General features: G+C 35.7%; 1 protein-coding gene across 5 annotated transcripts in view; it reads right to left on the reverse strand.

The window, feature by feature from the left end:
- dachs (unconventional myosin-IXb-like dachs) overlaps positions 1-20,962 on the reverse strand; it is a 323,656-nt gene that overhangs the window by 104,545 nt on the left and 198,149 nt on the right. The gene's annotated exons all lie outside the window — the stretch shown is intronic.

The raw sequence follows: 20,962 nt of genomic DNA on the forward strand, positions 1-20,962 counted from the left end.
GAAAGACCAGATCACAAAGACCACAAAACTGAGCGTTCATTTTGTAATTTGAAAAGTTAAACACGACAGTCACAACTGGTGTTCGACATTTTTACACAATCGATTAACTATGAGAACACTAATGATACGTTGAATTATTCGTGTAAATCGATGTTGCATGTCAAAAAAGAAAAAATTAATAATCATGTTTAGGATGGCCAGCTGGAGATTTTAGAGATGCTGGATCAGACCATATCAAACCATAATGTTTTTTTTTTCTTTTTTTAAACGTAACTGGGGTTCGACTAGGCCACAGATTCGCGTGCTTACACAAAACACTTATCAATATAAATTTTTTAAAAGTAAAATAAAGAGATATTTTAAAAACTATTTATAACATTCGCTTAATAAAATTATGAGTAGGAATAAAAATCTCTAGGAAAATAAACAACCAGTATAAAGTGGCCCTTTCTGAATTTAGAATTTCACTGACCTATTCTGTTTCTAAAAATATTATAAAAATAATAGAAAAGTACAACAGACTAAATATAAAATTTTAGCTTTCTAAGACTGTCCATTTTGAGTTATACTGGCTGTACTCATTCCAATTTGTAAGTACCACCTTTTTTTATTAAAAACAAATATTTCTGATAAAAACTCAAATGAAAATCTATTCAGTTGTAATACTTTCTCTTAAGATAATAGTACAGAGATAGTAAAAAGCTACAGTGAGAGAAAATAAAGAAAACTCTTTTATTAAATAAAAGAAACAGCCCAATAAAGCGGAGTTCTCTTCAGTCTGAACACAACAGTCTCACAGTTGGTTTTTTGATTGTAACACGATCTAGTGGCAGGCGTCTTGAATTAAAGCAACCATCTGTGATCCGACACTCGCTTAAAGAAATTTGTTTTATCCCTGTTCATCTGTTTCTTTTCTCTGTTTTTTTTTTTTTTTTTCTTTGAATTCACTGATTTCAACTTTTTTTATTCTTTTGCTGGATGTAAAAGAATAGAAGGTAAGTACTGAGGCCCATTTCAAAAACGAAAAACCATAAAACAAATTCATGAAATTGACTATGATGAACCTAATCTTTTCTCTTTAGATTAGATTCCATCGGGGTTGGCTGAAAAGATGATATCACCACGACCTAAAGATCTATTGTGGCACACTACAGAGCTGCATCTCCAATCAAGGATGTTTATTTGGCCAAGAAGTCTGATAAGAGTGGTTTTCTTGGTGAAGTATGTTTTAGGGTTTTCTTAGAAGAGCCGAACATTCAGCCTCGCAAGCTCTTCTCCACTGACATAATACGTTCCCTGTACTTTCCTTTTATAAGCGAAAATGTTTGCTGCCAAATATTTAGTACTTCAGACTACATGAAGCTCTCCAGAGTGTTCATCATTATCTTAATAACCTCTCGGCCAATTTGTAAGAATACTGTAGGAAATTTAGGCCAGAAGCTAATAAATAAAATCAAAAATCATACAAATAAATAAAATAACTTAATTTTAATATACAGTTGATGATTTGAACAAGTGAAGCAATAATAAATAAATTAAATTATCAGAAAAACTAAAAACTGTTCTTTATCTTAAAAGAAATTGAACAAACTTTACCAGAAATAAATTTGTCCATGAAAAAATAAATAGAAAACGTTATCAGAATAAAATTGAATTAACAGAAGTAAAATAGAATAGAAAAATACAATATGATTTCTCTATCTTACATTATTTATTATCTAATGTAGAAAAAAATTGATAATATTTCCAATTTATAGTTTAAAAATTCAATGAGTAATATTCTGTAAACGTTAAAACTCTTTTAAGGTGGTGAAGTAGTTCAGCAAACTACCGTTAGGTAGCAGCGCTATCCAAGATTCTTAATAGATCATGCATGCACCTTTTAAGTTGGAGATTTCTTTTAACTTTTCTCATCCATTTCTCAAATATTTTTTTGCTTTGACTCCATGAGAAAATTGTTAACTCGTGAGAATGGATCACACATGTTGTGCTTAAAGTTATGGGTGCTTTTGAGCTATTAGTTATCAATGAAAACTGTAATAACCTTTGAGCTATTAGTTTAATAAATAACTTTAATTTTTGTTTAATAATCAGTGTACCTATCTACCAGATGTTAAAATCTTTTTTTTCTTTTTTTTAACTAGAGGCATCGACATAATTATTTAACAATTACAAAATTACCCATTATTTAAAATCGTTTTATTTTAGTAACATATAAGCTTCCAAATAAAAATTAGTTGAGTCTTTTTGTTTTGGGCTTCCTTCTCTAGACACTTGTAGAAAAGTTACCTGAATGAAGGGTGCAAAACAACCTTTCAATCTTTCAGGGCCAGGATGTGTATATAAAAATGCCTTATTTTTATAATATAAATATATATTTATAAAAATATAAAATAGTTAAAAAAAATGGCAACTAAAATGGTTCAAAAATGACCAAGTTAGAGCTTGCTTTGACCTATCGTTTCTGAAATATTCTAAACCTAAACACAAAGGCCCTGGCTAAAAACAGGAAACAACTAGAAAAAATATTACTTAAAAACCTCTTACCAACAAAATATGATTATAACACTGAATGTAACTTCAGAGTATTAAGGAAATTTACCTTTTTGGTTAACTACCTACATTCTATTATTTTATTAAGGAAATTACTGTAACCATACCAAATTTTTGATACCGATTTTTTACTTTATTTATAAGTACGAGGGTCGTTTGAAAAGTCCGTGCAAAAATAAAAACTAATTAATTTTTTGGGGTAAACCTTTTTTATTTTTCAACATAGTCTCCTTTTAGGCTTATACACTTCGGCCAACGCTGCTCTAGTTTGTTGATCCCTTCCGAATAATAGGATTTGTCCAAGTCTGAAAAATAGCCATTCGTTTCTGCAATCACCTCCTCGTTTGAATAAAATCTTTTTCCCGCCAGCCATTTCTTCATATTGGGGAACAAATAGTAGTCCGAGGGAGCCAAGTCTGGAGAATAAGGGGGATGTGAAACGAGTTGGAACCCTATTTCCATTAATTTTGCGACCACAACTGCTGAGAGTGTGAGCTGGTGCGTTGTCGTGATGGAAAAGGACTTTTTTGTGGGCCAATCGTGGGAGTTTTTCTTGCAGCTCGGTTTTCAAACGGTCCAATAACGATGAATAATATGCACCTGTAATAGTTTTACCCTTTTCCAGATAGTCGATGAGGATTATTCCTTGCGAATCCCAAAAGACAGTCGCCATAATCTTTCCGGCTGAAGGAACGGTCTTCGCCTTTTTTGGCGCAGATTCCCCCTTGGTAACCCATTGTTTAGATTGTTCTTTGGTCTCAGGAGTGTAGTGATGTATCCATGTTTCATCCACAGTGACGAAACGACGCTTAAAGTCCTGCGGATTCTTCTGGAACAGCTGCAAACCGTCCTTGCAACACTTCACACGATTTCGTTTTTAGTCAAGCGTGAGAAAATCACTCGACTTCCTCGATTCAAACGAATGCCAAACACAAAGAAATAGACCGATCTGGCTGAAACTTGGTGTGTGTTCTTCCAAGAGATGCTACTAACTAAACATAACCTCGATATGCGCCAGTAGTGCTATCTCTCTGACTTTGCACGGACTTTTCAAACGACCCTCGTATATAAATAGGATGATGTTCTTAAAAAGAGGGGTTTTTAGAAAATTAACTGTTGGTGTATGTAAACCAATTGTACACCCATTTCGTTTCGGGATGGTTTCGTTTAAGAAATAAATTATTAATTGTTCATTTAAATAAGATTTAATTCATTTAGATTTCAATACATTCACATTTTTAAAAAAACACTTTTTCTAAGATTATGTTAACAAAACAGTTTAGACAACTGATCTCTCTAAAGTAGATAATAATCATTATTAACTGACAGTCATTAATAATTAAGTGATATCTTTAAACTTATGGTTCCAGGAGATTCTCTAAGACAGAGGAAGGAAATGTGGGCGACTCGACGGCGCTAATCCGAAGTACGATATATTTTGGTGTTTTTCCCAGGATAAACTGACCAGATAGAGCTAATAGTATTAAATTTTTGCTGCCGAGAATTTAAGAGAAGGGGTAATCTCAGCCGTCCAGGACGACGCTATCAAGGACCAAGTCTTGCGAAGGTAATTGAATGTAGTATGATACAGTCTGGTTGGAGATTCTGATGAATACTTACATCCGGGTATTTATACCATAAGGGCCGTGTCAGCTGGATTCGAGTCTGGGATGTTCGCGTGGGAAAAATCCAGTGCGCTTAACACTTAGCTGATCACTTCCTTTACTTAAGCAATTCTTTTCTTTTTTTTTTTACCCAAATTTAGTCATACTATAAGCAATCAGTTATAATTTTAGAAGACATGGCTGTTAAGTAATTATGTACCGTACTGTTGAACATTTTTGACTGTTACACTGCTCGCGTATTATAAACGTAAATTGTTGTGGTAAATATTAAAAAATTATAGTTATTATAGAATGTTCTGCAGGGAAATTCCCATGGGGAATTTATACCGATCAAGCGATATAGGAGGTCATCGCATTCATTGTCTAGCAGTTACAATTATTATGAATAATTCTGAATCCCATGCATTAAGGCAAGTATCCAAAATTAGCATAAATATTTAGTAAGTACTAGTTCCGTACATATATATTAATATTTTAATATTAAAGGAAAATAAATCATTTGGTTGTGATGTCTGGTATTGGACAGCAGTCCCTGTCTATAAAATAGATCTACTATTTTGAATTTTATTAACCTAAATTAGGTCAATTCAAAATTAATGAACTGTTAAACCACTTTAGAATTTTGATTGGAATAGTTAATCAAAAATATTCTATTAAAATACATGAATGTCAAGGCACCACTTTAGCCGAGAGGTTAGGCGAAGCCCGAATGCTAAGATGTATTGTTCGGTTAGTGAGTTCGATTCCCAAGTCTAGGCCTTGGATTTTATTTAATAGTTAATATGAGAACTATAATAATAAAATGTTTGCTGGTCTCCTCCTTCCACCTAATTTGGCAGTTCGACAAATAACCTTCCTGAAGAAATAGGTATTACTATACATTTACTTTTAAATGAGTATCTACCATGTATAGTTTTTTCTTGTATCTAGTTTTAACTAACTCGAAACTTAAAGGATGCAAACTCTCGACGTTTTAAGTTCAAAAACTAGAATAATGCTCTGCAGAGACGTCTCGAAAAATTTATGATAATTGTTATAGTGAATGCCCAGTATGACTTGATTTCAGAAATTTTGTACTGGAAATAGCCCACGGATCGGACGGACCATGTGAGGAAAGCTGAAACCATCTCGAACGGTTCGGGATATTGAGAGCAATTGGGTATTTTCTATTCTTGATGGTCTTTAGTGCGTTGGAAAAGTGAATAAAATAAAAATGTAAAGTACAATTGGTAAAATTAGTCACGTTAGTGCAACAAAAACGACATTTTCGGATTGCAACTTCACTTGTGATGAAAAGAGGATCCAGTTAGACAATAGAAAACATTCTGGTCACTTATTGGGCAAGGATAGAGAACCCAAAACACATTGTAAAAACGATATGGTACCAACAGATAGTGTGGATTCATTATAAATTTTTGACCATTCACAAAAAACCATCAATGCGAAAAGTTATTGACGAGAAATCGATTAATAGTACCGGATATTACGTTTTAAAACAGCCGACATTGATCTACAAAACGAATTCGATTCTACTACATGTTCACGCCTCGTCCAAAATGTTAATGAGTTGTGATCGAAGTCTGACTCACTCAGATTTTCACTTTTTTAAAGCATCTGGTTATCTTACTGGTTAAAAACTTCTCGCAAAAACTTCAATCGTCCAATTCCTGATGACCACACAACCCCTACCTTATTTTGCCATCACTAAATAATAGAAACAAAAATAAATAAAACATCAGCTGAATAATAGAATTTTACGTGATCACTTTAACAATTGTATTTTCTTGATCTGCCGAGCGCGGTGTAATTGCAGTAATGGGCCTGTTGCCAGGTAATTGACACAACTTGTACGTGACGTGGTACAAAACTTTGTGAGACACACTTCACAAAGTTATTCACACTACACTAACACAAACACAAAACACATTAAAAAAAATACATCACTTTAATTAATTACTTTATCTAATTCCCCTTGTTTGTGAGATACTGTCACTAATGAACTGAAATCACTACTTTATTATATAAATGCAATGAACCCGTTTTGCAAGTTATGCACTTTTCTTAGGAGAAAAACTGTTATGTAAAGGAGTTGCCAGGATTCCGTTGAAAAACGTGAAAAAAGGACTCCGTTCTCGGAGTTGAAGAATGATGGTGTATACACCATAAATAAAAGTAAAGCAAAATTGAGGAATAAGTTCATTAAACAATAAATAAACAACAAACAATGCATCGTAAATAGTAAAAGAGAACTTACTTTATGCAGGAAATCCTGTATTACTTACCTGCAACAGAATAAATGGAAAAATTAGTATCAGACTTAATTCAATAATAAAATATTGATGACTTGGATACTGTGAACTACGAGGTTCGTTTGAAAAGTCCGTGCAAAAATAAAAACTACTTAATTTTTTGGGGTAAACCTTTTTTATTTTTCAACATAGTCTCCTTTTAGGCTTATACACTTCGTCCAACGCTGCTCTAGTTTGTTGATCCCTTCCGAATAATAGGATTTGTCCAAGTCTGAAAAATAGCCATTCGTTTCTGCAATCACCTCCTCGTTTGAATAAAATCTTTTTCCCGCCAGCCATTTCTTCATATTGGGCAACAAATAGTAGTCCGAGGGAGCCAAGTCTGGAGAATAAGGGGGGATGTGAAACGAGTTGGAACCCTATTTCCATTAATTTTGCGACCACAACTGCTGAGGTGTGAGCTGGTGCGTTGTCGTGATGGAAAAGGACTTTTTTGTGGGCCAATCGTGGGCGTTTTCCTTGCAGCTCGGTTTTCAAACGGTCCAATAACGATGAATAATATGCACCTGTAATAGTTTTACTCTTTTCCAGATAGTCGATGAGGATTATTCCTTGCGAATCCCAAAAGACAGTCGCCATAATCTTTCCGGCCGAAGGAACGGTTTTCGCCTTTTTTGGCGCAGATTCCCCCTTGGTAACCCATTGTTTAGATTGTTCTTTGGTCTCAGGAGTGTAGTGATGTATCCATGTTTCATCTACAGTGACGAAACGACGCTTAAAGTCCTGCGGATTCTTCTGGAACAGCTGCAAACCGTCCTTGCAACACTTCACACGATTTCGTTTTTGGTCAAGCGTGAGCAATCGCGGCACCCATCTTGCGGATAGCTTTGTCATGTCCAAATGTTGATGCAAAATATTATGTACCCGTTCATTCGAGATGCCCACAGCACTAGCAATCTCACGCACCTTCACTCTTCTGTCATCCATCACCATATCATGGATTTTATAAATGATTTATGGAGTAGTAACCTCAACAGGGCGTCCAGAACGTTCAGCGTCACTTGTGCCCATATGGCCACTCCGAAAATTTTGAAACCACTTATAAACTGTTCTAATCGAAGGTGCAGAGTCACCATAATATTTATCAAGCTTCCCTTTAGTCTCCTGAGGCGTTTTGCCTTTCATAAAGTAGTGTTTAATCAACACACGAAATTCTTTTTCGTCCATTTTTTGAAAATCACTTGACTTCCTCGATTCAAACGAATGCCAAACACAAAGAAATAGACCGATCTGGCTGAAACTTGGTGTGTGTTCTTCCAAGAGATGCTACTAACTAAACATAACCTCGATACGCGCCAGTGATGCTATCTCTCTGACTTTGCACGGACTTTTCAAACGACCCTCGTATATTTTGAAAAGTTTTTTATTTTTATTTTTTAAAGAAAATATTATTATCAATAATCAAATATTTACAAGATAATTTAATTTTGTTTAAATCTTGATAGATGGAACACCTGCCTAAACTATTATGAGCGGATGAAAATGAGTGTTTCATTGTTTTTCTAATTTTTGTTTATGATTTAAGGCGCGTCAACATCTCAGGTTATTGTTTTTTTCAGTGCACTGCCGGCCTCCGGTCATTAGCGCCCGGAGCTTTTTCCAGTGCACTGCCGGCCTCCGGACAGTGTTCTCTCGTTACAGACAACACTGGCCATCACCGGACAGTGAGCTGTAAGAAGCTCCTAGGAAGAGGAAATCTAAGGGTCAGCTATTATTATTATTATTATTATTATTTTACGTCCAACTGCCGAATTAGGTGTCGTGGACGGGACAGAGGCGACTAGCAAACATACTTTACTATAAAGTTCTCATATTAAACATTAAATAAAATCCAAGGCCTAGACCAGGTGGAATCGAACCCGCTAAACCAGCAATACATCTTAGCTTTACAGGTCTCGCCTCAAACCTCTCGGCTAACGTGGCGCCTCAGGCTTTAATTCAAATCAGCTTCTTGATCAAACAAGTCCTTTAACCAGTTTTGGGATATTACTGTGGTCTATCAAACTAAGCAGTTTTTTTTTATTATATTCATAAAAATTATTATGTCAGTAAAAATATCTAATAATAATAGTTTGGTACAATAATTTTTTTACTTCCAATAATATGAAAGAACTATTTGCCTTTTAATAAGAAGTTACATTAATATAATGGCGATAGAGAAGGTTGGTAGCTAGCACTCAACTGCAGGTATATTTACGACTAGTCGAATGCCGAAGTTGCACAACCTGTTTAGTTAGGTGTTCATGGTTTTTACTCTAACAATCCAGCTTGGTTCCATTTGTTGGTGTTGGTAGTAGGGGGAGAAAGATTTAAAGTGCTGGCTGAGCAAGAAGTGGGGGAAGAAAGAAGTTGAGGGAACGTTTTGTTGCTTTGTTGGTTGATAAAAGTTTTGGTTAGTTGAAGTCTATGTGGCTACCAGATAAGTGATCAGATGACAGATAGGGGTTTAGGTACAGTATTAACAAAACTGGTATTAACTACTTTGAAAACAATAAATCATGCTGTTATTTGAATGAAACCATAATTGTATATTACGAGATGGTATAATGGATCCGGGAACTTATAGTGCATAGGCAGAGATCGTGTCCAGCGAGAAGAGAACAATTTTATCTCTAATAACAATTTGTGTGATTGATGAGCCAGCTTTAGATTTGCAAGAACGAGAACTTTCAGAAGATGGGTTACTGTAGGCGTAACCTAGAAGTGAAATATTTAAGGACTTTTCACCAGACACTTGAACGGATAATTCAACACAAAAAGTGTAATTCTCTGACCGCTCAGATTGTCTCTCTCATTCCGGAATTTCCGTTGGAAAGATATGATCCAGGAATTTCAGTTCAACTAAAAATTAGTTCTAAAGACTGACTTCTACAGAGTTCCGCTCTGCCCGTTTTTGGAGAACATGCTGTTACCTGTTTTGAAAGAACTAAATGCTAAGTACTGACTGGAGTTCAAAAAGAAAGGCCCAAGAATCATTCTGAAATACTGGATAATTTGAGGTTGGTTTAAGTCTATTGTGAATCCCCCTCAAAAAACACTTGCTACGAACTTTCCTTAGCCCTTTGGAGGGGGCAACTTTTACCTGTTGCTAAGGATTGCCTGTTTGGCTTCAGGCTTGCAGCAATCAGCTCCCTATCCCTTCCGCGAACAAAATCAAAAATCAATCACACCTTCGTTTTTGGTAAGCTTTTAGAAAAAAGTACCACTATATTTAAATTTAGCCGCTCATGTTTTCACTGTAAAATAAAGTAATGCCTATTTTTTCTTACTGGCTTTACATCCAACTATCAATTAGGTGTCGTGGACGGAGGCGAATAGCAAACGTACTTTAATGTAAATTTCTCATATTAACCATTAAAATCCAAGACCAATAGACCGGGAATAGAACCCACTAAACAAACAATATACTTTGCGGGTCTTACAGAGCTTCTTCACAGTTTGAAGTGAAGTAGTCTGTCTTTACATAAAACTTGTTATTTTTTCCGTTCTTAGAGCAACCCCGGAACTAGATTTCCCAATGGAAACTAATTTTGGTCCAATACTTTTCCTGAACTAAACGTAAGAAAAACTTACAAGATATATAGTTATTTTATAAATTTCAATACTTTTAATGATTTAATTTGTAAAGTTAAAGAGACTATTTTTGACAGGAGAGTGTAATAAAGTATAGTTTAGGTACAAGCAAGATTCGTGCTTGAGTTAACCCAGGATCTAGGGACTAACTGCCGGGCTGGCAATGATTGCTAGGTAGTGACGAACCAGAGTTAGAGTTGGAGTGAGGTAATACAGATTGCCTCAGGAGAGGTAGCGACAGCGCTCCTGGTGTACCAACTAGTAAGTTAGTATAGGTGAGGAAGTGGCAGACATGGCTGGGCCAAGGAGAAGCTAAGGGGCATCTTCTGCTATACGCAACACAACAACAGTCCCTCTATCTGTCTGCAGTGAATGCACCTTCTCTAATGCTTTTATTATAAAACTCGCAACAACATTGCTGCAAGCCAACTTTAACCGACAGAAACACCAACCTACTTCAACCACATCACTTGCATTCGTGTGAGTGAATGTATTGACGGGCGGGAGTGGTCAAGAAGCTTGTGACTTCTCTCATTCACATCCTCCTTAAGTTCTCGTCTGCATCCCATTACACAGGCATTCCTTCCGTTAACCTACTCAACTCATAACATACATATATATGATGGCCACTTCGTGCACGTACATAACATACACTTACAAACATAAGCATACAAAAATACATCTTACAATAACTGCATAAAATTTATTTTTAATTTCTGATTAATTCCTTTTGAATTAATTAGTTTTTTGAATTTTTCTTCAATTGTGAAAATAACTAATGAAAACTTGGGATTTTTACTTCTGGAAAACTGCAGTGATGTGCAGTTTATGGACTTTAAAAATCGAAGTATAGCCCACCCAAAATCTTTGTAAGTGCATTGTGAATGTGTTGCATAAGAATCAGCACAATAGCGATCTAAGGCTAGATGAGCAAGAGATGCCATATATTTGCCGAAGTGGCTACAAGCTCACTTCAACTTAGTTACTGGAGATCTCTCATCGTATATAGATGGCCTTTCCAAAAACCAAGTTGATATTTTGCGAGATTGTGAGAAACTTAATCGATGAGCTTTCTTCTTTTGTTATAAGTCAGAGGAGAAGTGGTGAAGCTTGTCTGGGATCTTAAAGGATTGTATCTTTGAATTTTGAGCTAGTGTTCTCGCCTGTGGATACTCTAAAGCCCTGCAGAACTACGAGCAATCTGTGAGCTTTGGAGATGTCGGATTTGCTTGGATGTGACGGATAGCCCCCAAAGAAATTGTGGTCCACTATTCTATGAGAAGAATTTTCTGTTCTAATTACTTGTAAACACAAATACTCATCACTTTTGAATACAATTAATATACTTTGGATGGGTAATGTTCAGCCATTCACCCAGCTAAAAGGGTCTTATTACGCCGAACCATGTAAGGGCAGAATCTACCCGTTCTTGCAAGAGCCTAACTCTCCTTGCCGATCGTTTTTACTCATCTTCACCACAGATCTCAAGGTACCAAAGACATGACATCGTTAACTAATTCATGCGTTAGTTGCGCTGTTTCTGACAAGAATACAATTCTCAAAACAAAGCAAAGCAATTTCTATGATACACTTAGTGCGGACTACATTGGCAAGCTAAAGGCCCTATCGCCAAGAACAAGAACGGATTGGCCATCGAACCTCCAAGAGCACGTCCTCATCATCGTCCTAAAACTTATTGGCAGGCATCCCTAGAAATCTAACTGTTAAATCAATGTAAACCAACTGATACCATTTTGTGGTATCTGCATACTGTTAAGCAGTAGACCCTGTTACTCCTTAAATGGTGGTAAAGGTTATAATGCATTGCTAGAATTTAAAACTAACAGAAAATTGTTTAACCATAAGGAAAAATGTTTTTCCACAGAGTTTATTTGTCTTAAAAAAATACTTCAAAAAAGATTGTCTTATACATGAAGTGCTAGCTGCATATTATAAATATATCTTAATATTTAAAACTTATTGTTCTTATTGTAGGAACATCGAAGAGAATCTAACGGTTAGGCGTGGCTCAAAGCTGTGAATTAGAAGACCATGCTGTCGATTAAATTAGTTAAGAAACCGGTGGAAATTAGAGCTAAAAACAAACACCAATTCCATTGTCACTAAGTTTACTTAACCGGCAAAAATTTTTAGATTTTAGAAAATATATAATTAATTTTTTTCAACGAGATTTTGAATAAATTTTCAACTTGCGCATAAATTTATTTATGCAAATCATTATATCCAACTGATGCACTGGTATCATCCCGCACACTCTAATAAATAACCAAATATTTACCAATGAAAAAATTTATGATGTAAAGTTGGCTAGCTTGATCATTCAAGAAGTCTTGGTTCCACTTGACAAAAAATCATCTTAGCCCTATCTACCGTTAACTTCTGGAACTATCAACATTCAGGTTTATTATATTCTCTACTTTATAATTCTTTCTTTCAGCGTCAGTGCTGCTTTCCAACGAATCTTTGAGAACTAAATGGAATTATTACTTTTTTCGATATCAATTTTTTTCTAAATATTGATTCGACATCAATATTTGTTCATTTAATACAATTACTTTTATTGATTTGGTTAATCCAAGAAAAGAGGAGGTAGAGATATTAGCTAAATTTGGCACCACAATCAGCTTTCTTGGTCTCGAACCTGCTATTGTTGGATCTCTGGACGCTTGTCAGACTTGCCTTCAGGAAAGGACGGATTCTCACTATTCACCCTTGTGGATTAAAACTCGATGGATTGTTGGCCATCTAAAATACTGAAATGATAATGATAGTAAAACAATTTTGTGTTTACTCGGTGGTCATCTCACAGTTTGCTTGATATTATAGTTTAAGGAGACAAAATGGAGCTCTTGCCAGACCACTTTTTTTTTGTAGAGTTTGTGAGATAAAGGAGGAAATATGCATTTACCACGTGATGGAATGGTTTCAGATGTGAGTAGATTCTTTTCCTGGATCTTTGGTCGAAACTTGACGGTGAAAGAGCTGGTTTCCCTTTAGATGTTAGGATCTTAGGAAGCTCAGCTCAAGTCCAAGGTTGGATGTTTGTCCTGGACTCAGCTTGTTATTGTTATTATTATTTTGTTTTAAATTTTTTTTTTTTTTTTTTTTTTTATATGATATAAAAGGCGCGTCAACATCTGACTTTTTTCTGAGCACTGCCAGCCTCCGGACAGTGTTTTCCCGTTACAGACAAGACTGTCCATCACCGGACACTGTAAGAAGCACCTAGGTAGAGAAAATCTATAGGCCAGCAGGTGGATTCGTACCCGGGACCTCCGCGTGGGAATCCAATACGCTAACCGCAAAGCTAAGCTCTTCTCTTATTATTATTTTATTATTATTATAAACTTCAACAAGCATACACTGGACTGTAACAGTTTTACCCATTAATTAACAGGAAAACAGCGCTTAAAGACTCCAGCACTGTTCTGCTCTACAAGACACTCCTTAGAACTCTTTTAACATCAAGTCTGTCCTGTCTGGATTACAGCTAGCAACTCACTGACGAAAAGACTACAGACTTTTCGAAATAAAGTTGTAACCGAAAAATAGTCGTAGGAGGCAGGAGCTGCTACATAATATAAATTTGCACTTTGGACTGCAAGGAAAATTATTTTCCTTAATTAAAGGTATTTTGTCGTTTGGTACATTAAGCACAAGAGAAAATTTTATTTTACTCCCTATCGCCCCGGGTGATTGTCTCCAGGACCCTCCCTCCTCTCACTAGTAAGCTATCCCGCTAGAGGCACCCTTAAGGGTATTTTTCTTTTGAGGCTGGTTAGGGATATCGTCTCTGATAGCTTCGGCTATCTGGCACCCGCAAGGATACCGCACCTAGCCGGTCACAAAGTACAACTAATTGCACTGAATGGTTTACTTAGGAACAACCAAATAGACAGAGAACTCGACATTCCAAGGCCATTCACACTCACATGACCAAACTAATACACAAACTTCTTCCTCAACCTTCATACTCTGCCATCCACAACTCATTACCACCTTGGCGAGGCTACAGCCTCAAGAAGAATGAAACCAAGACTGTGTCAAGACCTTTGAAGAACTGAACTCCATTTGGAATATTTACTATATATTTATTTACCTAAGTAAAAAGATGAAGGGGGGGAAAAAAGGGTTCAGTTTACCACTAAATTTACTGAAAGGGTTACATTTACATTTAGTTAAAGGTTCAGTAAAATGACCATGTCTCACTTTCAAGGTTCAGTGAAAAAAAAAAGAAGTTGCAATAAGTTATAATAAAGCTAACTATCCAACGGACTTCATCTGATAAAATTATATACCAAAGGAGCCGACTTTAAGTACTCGGAACAATCAGACAATAAAGTTATAAGTTGCTAATTTTAGAAAAGGAAAAAAAAACAAGAGGGAGTGAAAGACAGAGTTAGAAAGAGCGAGGACTGGTGACAGGGCAGATGACGGTAAAGATAATTAGACGTAATTAAGTGATTAGTGTTTTTATTGACAATTATTGAGTTTGTAATGATATCTTGTTCGACTCCATTTAATAAGGAAATATAACGACTATACATATATACATATAATCAGTTGGTGAACATAGAGAAGGAAGAAGAGGAAACATAACGGATAATGATCTTACACACGCTTCTTGCAATTCCTTGCTTTGGTAAAAACAGAAATAATAAAGCAAGAGAGAAAAAAAATTGTGGTTGTTTGTTAAACAGGTCTTAAGCAAACGCTACGATTATGCTCTTTGTACGAGTGTACTGGCCACAGTTCTTTTCTTCCTCACTATTTCACTTTCCCTGGCTATATCCGTTCCGAGACCCACTGAGTCTAAAACCAAAAGATACACTTCTACGGGAAATAATAAACAAAAATAATCGACATGGCAGTGTCTAGTGAAGGAAATATCGGCTCCTCACAAGCAGGACCGTGTCATGTAAAGTTAAGTCCCCCCGAGGGACGAATCAAGTATTTGGCGCCTCCAACTGACTTGAGTTATTTGAGTTAATTAAGAAAATTATTACTTAAAAAAAAAAAAATCACCATAATGTAAAACATCACTTAATAAAACAGTAAACAGAGTTGGGCAAGGCGAGTTACTAAGAATTTCCAAAATGGACCAGGTTGGTAAAATTCAAATATAATGTGACCGGTGAATGTGCCCAGTTTTTCTTATTATATTTTATTTTTTACATTCTTTTAACTCCAAATTAGGAGCTGAAGTTTGCGTTTTATGACAAATATAGGATATCAAGTTTTTCACCTGGAACTACACGCGTGAGGTCCCCTAAGTCTCGGAATGAAGGAAACTTCAACATTTTACAAGGTTTTTTGTTTACAGCTATTAATGTGTGAATGAGGAACATTCTAGCTGAAACTGAAAAATGACAAGAAGTTCAAATATAATATTTTGATTATTTCTGTTCATTATTTTTGGTGACTGATTCATAGTTTCTATAGGATGAAAAAATAATTGCCATTTCAGTCATGGCTATTTTTATTGTGCCGAGCTTTCGACCTAGAAACTAAGCCATCTTCAGGGCTTATTGTCTATGATATTCATACATGGTTATTGTTAAGATGATGTATCTTCTGTCTTATCAAAATAATATTTTGTTTGTGAACTTCCATTGGACTGAACGTAACAATGATGTTGAAAGCTTACTAACTAACGAAATGAATATTCCTTGACTTTCGCTAGGAGATGGCTCCAACTATATTTTCCTTTTTAGGTCTACAAATTCTATTTGAAACATTTTTCCAAGAAAATTAGGTGAAAAGCACTTCTAAAATAGGATGTGATTAGAATTACTTCTAAAAGAGGATCTGATTAGACGTACTTTTAAAAGAGGATTTGGTTAGAAGCACTTCTAAAAGAGATTCTGATTAGAAGTACTTCTAAAAGAGGATCTGATTCGCCGTACTTCTAAAAGAGGATCTGATTAGAATTAGTTCTAAAAGAGGATCTGATTAGAAGTACTTCTAAAATAGGATTTGATTAGAAGCACTTCTAGAAGAGGATTTGATTAGAAGCACTTCTAAAAGAGGATGTGATTAGAAGTACTTCTAAAAGAGGGTCTGATTCGACGTACTTCTAAAAGAGGATTTGGTTAACATCACTTCTAAAAGAGGATCTGATTAGAATCACTTCTAAAAGAGGATCTGATTAGAAGCACTTCTAAAGATTCATTTCAGTTTAATGAGGAAGACGAGTAGTGATGCAACTATGCACCTTAATCTTGTAATAAACTTGTTTTATTTTTGCGCGCACAAAAAAAGTTTTGAGTCCAGGGTAGCAGCCTCTTTCGTCCCTTCTCCCCTCTTGAGAGAGTTGAGAAATTAATGAAATTCCTGGGGCTGGCGGAGAAGCTGAAAGATACGAGTAAAAATTGTACCCATCGAATGGCCTCCAAATCTATGGTGACCAAAAAAGACTGGATAGTCTTTAGCAAGAATTGCAGATGCAATGAAAGTTGTTTTACTGGAGACAGAACAGCCAGAAAAATTCCTTAATATCCAATTTTTATTTATTTGAATTAAATCTAGAAAATTTCGGTTGGTGGCTGGGTGTTCGCCTCCAAAAACGTTTTTCTGTTTTTTCAATACCAAAAAAAAGAGTATTAATAAACAGATTGTGTTAACTGTTACCACACAATAACAATAACAAAAAAAAAAGCATTGAACTTTTTTTTGTATTTTTTTTAGGTATGTTCTTGTTATTCCGTCATACGTCCACATATGTGTTCTTATGTTTATATATCTATCTATCTAATCGGGTGGAAATAGAAGGCCCATGACCTTGTTCTGACCTTGAAAGCTCCCTAATGTCATCTGGTGGCGGGTTGTTGAACTCCATCTTCACATTTCATCCACTTGAGCAAGAGAGAATGAGTGAGTAACCGAGAGCTCTCAGGTTTGGACGACCTGGGCAATGAAATCTCAAAACGAATTATAACTGGAATAACTGGAATGGATGTAAATTAATGTATAGTTTCAGGTGTTTAGAAGCCAGATATTTTTTTTCTTTTTTTTTGGTTTCTTTTGTAGGGAAGGAAGCCCTGTCTTTGTCTCTCTCTAATACACATATACCTGGAGACAGCAATAACATTAATTATTAGATACAAATAAATAAAAAAGGATGAAGATATATTCCGAAAAAAAAGTTAACTGACTTTTTATACTAGGAATTAAAGTATATTTTTTTTTTTATCAATCGTATATTCTAATACTGATTGTAAATATGATGAATAAAATATGATTCCTAACAGCTGTTATTATGATATAAATATTAAAAACAGATGTTTAATTTTGTTTGAAAACGATTTTAAACAGCTGATTATGGATTCAGTAGTAGCGGTTTTTAATTTTTATTTTCGAAGGCTGTATTAAATTTAATTTTATTCAGTAAGTTAGGGAATTTTGAGGAAGAACTCTTTCTTTCTTTTTCTGTAATTACTTAGCTGTTATTGGTAGGTGGGTTGTGGCTTGAATAAAAAAAACAAAAACAGTTAAAAGGTTTACCGATCCGTCCACGACACCTAGTAAATGGTAGTTGGACGTAAAGCCCCGCCTGAAAAAATAGGCGATTACTTTACTTCTTCTTTACTTTAAAAGGTTTACCGTTTCTCGTATCCCTGAAGGAGAAATGATTCCCCAAATAGTAGGGGATTTCACCGGTAATTGAGGAAAAATATTTTTGGAGTTTTCCAATAACTATGAGGACCGCAAAAAAGGACTGCTGCAATTGCAGAGAAATCTGTGCGAACCTTCACCACTTACGTCTTTTTTTCATACTATAATAATCAAGATACGGCTGACTTTACTGATGGAATAACATATTAACTTAAACTTCAAAATACCTGAACCTTCTTCCAAGAATTCAAATAAAAACTTTTGATCAAGATCAGGGGGTTTTTCATGGAATGTTGACAGGGTTTCCGCAAATGATCCCTTTTGCTCTCAACCAAAATGAAGACAAAACAAATTATGATTTTAGATACAAAATCCTTTTCAAGACTCTGTGACACCTCCGAACACCCAATAAAAAGAATGAGAACAACAAATCGATATATCCGACCAATACTCAATCGAAAGAAACTTAAAATTTAATCAAATTAGTATTACGTATTTTTGGGGCTAACATTAGAAATGAATATCTTGAAATTGCCTAAAGAACATTGAAACGTCCAATGTCATTTGTATCAACCTGTACTTGCGAAAAAATAGAATAGAGAAACAGATTGGATGCTGAAGATGGCAGAAAGTTGCAGATTTCAACTATTATTCCCACTGTAAAAGTGCTTTGCGATAAAAAAACAAGCTCTGATAAATCATATTTTTATTAATTTGTCATAATTTAAAAAATATTGTCCCTTTTGTTCATTATTCACGAAAATGTATTCTAGAATAATAAATCCTAAAGGCTTGGGCACACAGAAAGCGCTCTGTCGCGGCGGGCAACGATCCAGCGGTCTGTTGCGGCAGTCTGCGTTATTGGGACGTCACACAGGATGCGATATCTTTGTTAGAGCGGTCCAGTTTGGTCGCTTTCTTCTTGTAGAAACAGTAGTGAATAGAATAGAATAGAATAGAATAAAAAAAAATTTCTATTCTAGAAGCAGTAGTGCGTTTTCTTGTTCTTTGTTTTTAATTTTTATATATTGAGTATGAGCTCGGACGAAGAACAACTTCTTCTGCTATTAGCTTTGCAAAGCACAAAGAAGAAAAGACGAAGTTGGGTGCATGAAATCAATAAGAAGAGAGAACAGTTAGGGGAATACCACCGATTATGTTTCGAACTGGAGTCCCCTGAAGATAGGTTCTTCTAGTATTTTCGTATGTCGCGAGAATGAAATAAAAAATGAGTAATAAAGTTTCTTAACATTGGAATCTTTATTTCGTATTACTAGGTGGCAAGGCGGTCACGTTGAAATCTGTAATTTTGTACTGCTAGATCGCTTGTCGTCGCGACAAAGACTAGCCCGCGTTCTGTTTGACAGAGATGATGCAACATTGTGTAATACAACTAGACCGCCTGACCGCCGCCTCGGTCGGAGATCGTTGCCCACCGCATGGTTCCTTCAAGGAAACCATGAGTTCGAAGGCTTCCTAAAAATGTAAGAGGTTAAAGAAAAAAGAAAAACAAAAACGGAATGAATTTTCTAAAAAATCTCAGAAAAATAAAAGATCCATTTCAGTAAAATAGCCACTTTCGGATAAAAGATTTTAATCTGTTGATTAGTAATACAGTCAGGTCTTCCAGGTGGGGCCGCCCTATCTAAATATGAAGTTTCAGCTTTCTTTTGTCAGACTCAGGGAAAACAAATCGATCATTCGAAACCGGAAATCGAACATCAAACTTGATTGCAATAATTTCATTTAAAAAGGAAATGCCATGAAAAACGCAACCTGTAAAAGGAGGCACGTTACAAATATTATTTATTTATTTATTTTAACATAAAATTCAGTCATTTTTTTTACTTTATTTTTATTTATTATTATTTTAGATTAGAGTGTAAAAAAAATAAAGACTATGCGCACTTTATAGCTTTTTGACCTTGATGTTGAGAAATATGGTTTGGCGCAGAGCGCCACACAAACACTGTCACAAAACTACCCAATCACACAATGGTTTATATGTATGTGTGTGTGTTTGTTACAAATAGTAATTACGCTAACGTCTGATTAGTTACAGACGTGAGCGTAAAAGTTTTATTAGTATTAGCTGGGCCACTCGCGGATAATCACCAACTTTGAACGTGAGCACAGCCTTCGGCGCTCAAACTGGACTCGTGGGAGTTTATTAGTGTACTCTCTAGAATAAACTAAAATAAGTTTATGAGAAAGAAGGACGCTTTTCTCTAAAGGACACCACATCCTTCTAAAACCAACACTATTAGAAAGTATAAGGAATTATAAGGCTAAAATTCCAATTTTCTTGAAAATCTATTAAACAAAGTAAAATGAATGATTTTCTGTTTTTTTGAAAGCAGAAAATGCTCTTCAAACTTCATGTGCACACTGATAAAGATCTATTAACATTACTTAAACTTTATTTAAGCTTTTAGTATATGTACTGCCGAAGTGAGTTTTTTTTTTGCAGGAAAACCTGCAGATGGAACCTAGAAATAGGGAGATTTGCATCTTTTCGGGCAGCCAGGCTGCACTGAGGGCTCTTGTATCCTTCAGAATGACCTCTTTCCTGGTTTGGGAATGCAGAAAGGCCCTTGAACTGGCGCGGCACAACAAAGTTCGGTTGGAATGGGTGCCGGGTCATGTGGGTACTGAAGGGAATGAAAAAGCTGATCATCTGGCCAGGAATGGATCTAACACTCCTTTCGTCGGCCCGGAGCTTGTCCTGGGGATCACCAGAGGTTTGCGGTTCGTGTGGCTCTCAGAGATTGGATCTGAAGGGAGCACGAAAAGAACTGGGTTAAACACAGCAAGACTATGATGCCTTGGCTGTGTAAGCAAAGAACCAAAGAGACCCTGTGCTTGGGTAGAAATCAGATTACTCTGATTACAGGCACGTTAGGTTCAGGAAGCATCTGCGCAAGGTGGGGCTTATTAGCTCGGAACCGTTGTGCAGATTATGTCAGGAAGTGGAATTTTGCGGCCGAAGGAGATAGTAGCGCAAAAAGAACTAGTAGGGAAAGTCCTCCACCTCTTTAGTAGGGAAGGTTCCATCTACTAGATCCAAAGGGGATGGCACAATAAGTCGTTTGTGGCTGTGGTGCCGTGGGGCTTAGGTCCCGTACCTCTATTATTCTATTCTATTACTTAAGCTTTGGTTGTTAAGGTTATAGTGAAGTTATGCTACAGCAAAATTTAATGAGCAAAATCCGCCAAACTTGTAAACTTTTAAAATCTACTTCTTACGTAACTGAGGATACATCAAAG

This window comes from Rhodnius prolixus, unplaced genomic scaffold (genome assembly GCF_049639745.1).
Source record: "Rhodnius prolixus isolate KJV_2025 unplaced genomic scaffold, Rpr scaffold_1, whole genome shotgun sequence".
NCBI lineage: Eukaryota > Metazoa > Arthropoda > Insecta > Hemiptera > Reduviidae > Rhodnius > Rhodnius prolixus.